The sequence below is a fragment of the Ornithorhynchus anatinus genome, chromosome 16 (assembly GCF_004115215.2).
Source record: "Ornithorhynchus anatinus isolate Pmale09 chromosome 16, mOrnAna1.pri.v4, whole genome shotgun sequence".
Lineage (NCBI taxonomy): Eukaryota > Metazoa > Chordata > Mammalia > Monotremata > Ornithorhynchidae > Ornithorhynchus > Ornithorhynchus anatinus.
In genome coordinates, this window is record NC_041743.1 from 30,501,632 (window position 1) to 30,507,993 (window position 6,362).

Sequence of the window (6,362 nt, forward strand, 5' to 3'; positions counted from 1 at the left end):
TGCCAAAGACGAAAGGAGAGCAGCAAGAAGGAAACATGCTTCAGGCGATTGTTTTGGCATTTTCCCTTCAGCCTCCTCAGTGGCAGGAGAGTGGGGCTGACTGTCTAAGAGACAGGCATGCCAGCTGCTCATGTCCCCCTCCTGTGCTTGATTACCTAGAATGCCGGGCAGAACCTGACCAAACTGCTGATCTTCCAGAGGAATCCCACAACCCCCTGCAAAATGTATTGCTCTTGCCCACTCTCCCCACAGAGAGTCTCAGGGTCTGGGTTCCATAACCATTGCTTCTGAGGTGACAGGTGCCTTATGAATGATGAATATGTCACCTGCAATGCCTGAACCTCATGGCATAATTGGCTCACCAAAAGCACGGGGCTGCAGAACAGGACAGCACTTCCTGGCCTGATTGGGATCCAGCATCTCAGGTTGCAGGTCACCTCACCATCCTCTTTAGCATCTGTGTACCCACAGCCATCCCTAACACTCTTGGGCATACATATACACATCAATAAACAAACTCTGTTTATTCATTCACTTGCTCATTCTCCTTGCCAACTTTGAAACTTTTTCTTACTCTTGCTTTTTCAGTTGTACCTTTATCCATTCAGTTTGACCCCATTAATTGTAACATCTCGGTATCTTTGCATCTTCCCCAGGCCAGTAACTGTGTCTTTAATTTTTTTATGATATTTGTAAAGTGCTTACTATATGCTAGGTACTGTACTAAGCACTGGGGTAGGTACAAGCTATCCAGGTTGGACACGGTCCATGTCCCACATTCGTCTCACAGTCTTAATCCCCATTTTACAGATAAGGTAACAGGCACAGAGAAGTGAAGCGACTTGCCCAAGGTCACAGAGCAGACAAGTGGCGGAGGTGGGATTGGAGCCCAGGTCTTTCTGACTCCCAGGTCCATGCTCTGTTGTGCTTGCCCACGGACTTAGGACAGTATTTTGTACTTTGGAGATGCTAAATAAATACCAATTGATTGATTATTGATTGATTAATTGCCCAGGCAGCGGGATCCTAATGAACAAAGTGTAGTCCTTCAATCATTTCCCCCTCCTGGCCCTGCTTTCCTATGCATCATGAAATCAATCAAAGACATTAATTAAGTGCTTACTGCTGGCAGAGCAGTGTACTAAGTGTCTGGGAGAGCAAAATACAATGGAGTCAATAGTCACGACTTCAGCTTCCACTCCCAGTATCCCCATGGCCAATATTCTAGACTTCCGAGAGAGGAAGGGCAGAAGAAGTGAGACTCTGCTGGGCTCCCCTATCATTCAGCACCTAGGTGGGAGATCACCACAACTTGGCTGTGAGACAGAGGGCCCCAATAAGAGTCAATCCACGGTCTGCCCCACTGGGACTCCATATAGGGTCAAAAAAAGCAGCCAACCACTTTATTCCGATTAGACATTCACATGGAAAAAAAAATTCTAGAACTGAACTCCGAGAATACAGGAATTTGTAAACTCTTGGGGCTCTGGGCCCACATCTTCCTCCCTCGTGAGAAATTCTGGTACCCAAATTCCCCCTCGATCACTACCTGACAATTAATCACCTTGGTAGTGAGGCCAAGACACAGCATACTCTCAGTAAAAGCCAGTAGCCACTCCATAAAGCTCCAGCAAACCCAGAGCCTTCGTGTATCCCCTTCTTCCCAATGTTTTCCCTGGATGTCCTCCATTGCTGGGACAGGTAGAAGCACTCAAAGCACCTGTTGGCTCCTTGCTGATTTCCCAGTTCTTTTTCCATGCAAGGCCAAGTGCCCAGAAAACATCAAGTTCCCTGCAACTCTGTCCCCAAAGCCAGAAGATACATCTCCTGTTTTCAATTACGGATCCTTTTTTTGCAAAATGAGGCTATATTAGGTCACAGCGAGCCATTTTTGTTTTCCTTTTTCATTAGCCACACTGCATAATATTTTTAGTTGAGGCACTGGCAAGAAAAGCCATTTTCCTTGTGGGAGACCATTTGAATCCTATTGGCGAGGTTCTTGGGGGAGAGTCCAGGGAATGGAGAGTTTATTTGAACAGCTCCAAAGACACAGACCCAGAGCCAGGTTATTCTGGTGCAGGGCTGAATGAGCAGGGGGGAGCTGGATAAGCCTCACAAGACCCCATGCCAAGGAAATACCCCACACTGGCTGAGGAGGCCGAGAAGACAGTGACATCCCTGCCAGGCCTCAAAACTGGGGGCTTCGCCATATCACTGCCCCTGAAGACTGCTCCAAGCTTTGTATCCACTGGCACAAAGTTTTGCCCTAGGACAACAACCACAACCCTTGTGGGTAATTCCAATCCAAACGAGAGCTTCCCCCACTAATATCCACCTCCCATAGCGCCAAAGCCACACCCCTCCTACTCCTACCTGAGCACCTTGTATCCAGCACTGGTGTTTTGCACATACTATGGGCTTAATAAACAATAATAATTAATAATTGTGGTATTTGCTAAGCACTTACTATATGCCAGGCACTGTACTAAACGCTGGGGTAGATACAAGCTAAACATTTTGGACACAGTCCCTCGCCTACATGGGGCTCATAGTATTAACCCCATTTTACAGATGAGGGAACTGAGGTACAGAGAAGTGAAGTGACTTGCCCAAGGTTACACAGCAGACAAGTAGCAGAGCCTTGATTAGAACTCAGCCCTTCTGACTCCCAGGCCCATGCTCTATCCACTAGGCTATGCTGCTTAGCTAGCGTTGCAGCTAATGTTTGTTTCCCCCTAATGTGTTTTCACAGATTCTGTTCTAATGCTATCCTCCTTTCAGAGAAGAAAGAGACAGCTATCACTCTCCCCGTTAAAAGAGGCCCAAAGAAGTTGAGGGACTTTCCCAAGGTCACAAAGTCATTTAGCGAGAAAATCAGAACTAGAACTCAGTCTCCTAACTCCCAGTCCATTGCCCACAGCACCAGCCCCCGCTGCCTAAAATGGAGATGTGCAAAGGGTTCTGGGAGGGGAGTGGGTAAGTTAAGTTGGACAGGTAGGGAACTGAAAGGTTTGGAGTGTTTAGGGCTGATGAGGTTAGTCTGAGAAAAACTTCACAGAGGAAATGAACCAGCAGGGCAATTGTTCTTACTTCCCCTTTCGGGTATTAGAAAACGCAAACTGTAGGACGAAAGAGCCCTGCCTTAATCCCAGTATGCAGACACCTGCCCAAAAAGCCAGGAGCTGGGGAATGACTGGAGAGGGTGGTGGGGAATTGAGCTGGCAACATGGCTGGACTACTTCAGCAGACACTTAGGCCATATGTCTAGTGGCTGGCAGGGTAAATTACCCTTTTTTTTCTGGAGAATGATGAGTAACAGCCTCTCATTTCTTAATGCTCTAAGCACTGTAAAATTGTATTCGCCTCACTAGACTGAAGCCTTCTTGAGGGCAGAGATCATGTTTACCAACTCTATTTTTTTAATGGTATTTGTTAAGCACTTACCGTGGGCACTGTTGAAAGCGTTGAGGTTGTTACAAGCTAATCAGGTTGCATTCAGTCCATGTCCCAAATGGGGCTCACAGTCTTAAATCTCCATTTTGTAGATGAGGTAACAGAAGCCCAGAGAAATTGAGTCAATCAGTGAATCAATGGTATCTACTGAGTGCTTACTACGTGCAGAGCACTGTACTAAGCCCTTGGGAGAGTACAATACAACAGAATTAGCAGACATAGTCTGCTAGTTAAGTGACTCGCACAAGGTCAAGAGCAGACATGTGGTAGAGACGGGATTAAAACTCAGGTCCTTCTGACTCCCAGGCCCGTGCTCTATCCACTAGACGACGCTGCTTCTCACAAAGCAACTCTAATGCCTTGTACTCTCCCAAACGCTTAGTAGACACAAAAAGCACTCAACAAATACCATTGATTGTCACTGTTTCCCCTGGAGCCCTCCCAGTGACCTGACATTTTGGGAATCCTCCTGGTTGGTGGGTGGAGGTAGTCCTGCCTACCAAAAGGGGACAATAGATCAGGCATAGACATCCAGTCTTTCCAGGTTAAACTCAAGCTGGGTCTGTTGCCTGAACATGAAAATCAACCACAAGCCCAATGTCCAAGGTCAGCGGTGCAGGACGAACAGAAGAGAAAGCTGTGGGCTGCAGTGTGAGCTCAGCTCGGTCGCTCATGCCAACATGATGCTTCATCGAGACCCGGGGATCAGCAGCTTTCACATGAATCACCCTCCCGGAGCATTTAATTCCAGAGCTCGGACTGAGAGGTGGTACCTCCGGAGAGACTATTATTATGGATCACAGAGATCCGAAGAGAGCGATGTCAGGAGGTTGATCTTCTGCCTCACCACGTTACGCTGAGACTTGATTTATGGAGTCTCCCCTGCCACGGAGCCAGCGTGTCGAGGGCCCAACTGGGTGATGTATCCGGATGCAGCCGGAGCAACAGATGGGGCCTGACAGGATGTCACCATCCAACTCCGCTGCTAGGAACACGCTGAGGCAGGGAGCTCTGTCTCACTTTGAGAAATACAACTCAGAACCCATTTGGGACCCACATTTCTCGGGAGCCACCCCTGTCCCTAATCGGCCCCTGCCATCCTCTGGTAAATTACTGATTGCTGAATAAGGACCAGAACCCACCTGGAGAGGCACGAAGATCTGTGTACCGGACAAGACCGTACGTTTCTCGACAGCAGGGATTGTATTTATTACCTCTGTTGCAATAATAATAATTGGGGCACTAGTTAAGCGGGCACTATGTGCCATGTACTATGCTGAGCACTGGGGAAGATACAACATAATCAAATCAAACACCGTCCCTGTCCCACTCAGGGCTTACGATCTAAGGGAGAGGAGGACAGATAATAATCCCTATTTTGCACATGAGAGAACTGAGTCACAGAGAAGTTAAGTGACTTGTCTGAGGTCAAACAACAGGCGAGTGAGAGAGTCAGGATTAGAACTCAGGCCCTCTGACTCCAAGACCTGGGCTCTTTCCACCTGGCCCTGTTATTTTACCCTCCTAAGCACAGTGGTCAGTATAGAGCAGGCACTCAATTGAATGAACAAGTGATACTAATCGCTATGTATTCCTGACCCTTTCCCTCTTTCCTCACTACCCATCATCGCTGGGCAAGGCCCTTCCCAGGGCATTCATTTCTTGGCTCTTCTAGGTTGGGGTGAGGGCACATGGTGACAGGTAGTCTATTCACCTCTGAAATGGTTCACGTTATCTCCAGACCTCGGTTTCCCCACCCATAATGTAGGAAAATATATCTATCCATCAGAGACTGTCATAAGCATAGAGAAGCAGCGTGGCGCAGTGGAAAGAGCACGGGCTTTGGAGTCAGGGCTCATGAGTTCAAATCCCAGCTCTGCCACTTGTCGGCTGTGTGACTGTGGGCGAGTCACTTCACTTCTCTGTGCCTCAGTTCCCTCATCTGTAAAATGGGGATGAAGACTGTGAGCCCCACGTGGGACAACCCGATTCCCCCGTGTCTACCCCAGCGCTTAGAACAGTGCTCTGCACATAGTAAGCGCTTAACAAATATCAACATTATTATTATTATTTATTGAGAGCTTTCTATTTGCAGAGCACTGTACTAAGTGCTTGGGAGATTACAACAGAATTAGCCAACTCATTCCTCACCCAGAGCGATCTTACAGCCTATGTATGCCTCTAGCATTTATGAGGATTAAGATGAAGGCACCTTGGAAATAGACTGCTCGAGAAATCAAAAGTACTTTTATTATATCCTGTTCTCTCACCCATACTTCCACAGGTGCTGTCCCACCCCCTTAGGAACTGCAAGGGGCAAAGCAACCTCCCTCTTATTCTCTATTTTAGGCAGTTTGTGCCCTCTTCAGAGGCAGGTAAATCCACCTGGGCAGTTCCTGCCACCGCTCTCAAATCTGTTGTGGAGACTGCAGAGTCAGAGCTGTCAATCCAGCTGACAGCAGAGTCACCGAGAGTCGGTCAGTCGGTCAACTGCATTTATTGGGCATTTACTGTGTGCAGAGCACTGTACTAAGTGCTTAGGAGAGTACAATACAACAATGAACAGACACACTCCCTGCTGACAAGGAGTTTACAGTCTAGAGGAGGAGACAGACAATAAGATAATAAATTACAGATATGTACCTAAGTGCTGTGGGGCTGAGGGGGGGATGAAAAAAGGGAGCCAGTCAGGGCAACGCAGAAGGGAATGGGAGGAGAGGAAAGAAGGGCACAGTTAGGTAAGGCTAAGAGAAGGTGCTCACTGCCCTGCCCCAAGGCAGAAACTCAAATGGGGTTCTAGATTTCATTTCCCCCTCCAGCTAACTCTGGGCCAGCACCCCTTCAGAGACTCAAACATACTGTTCCCTCTCCTCTCCTCCCCCAGGAAGGGGGCTCATTATTTTTCCCCA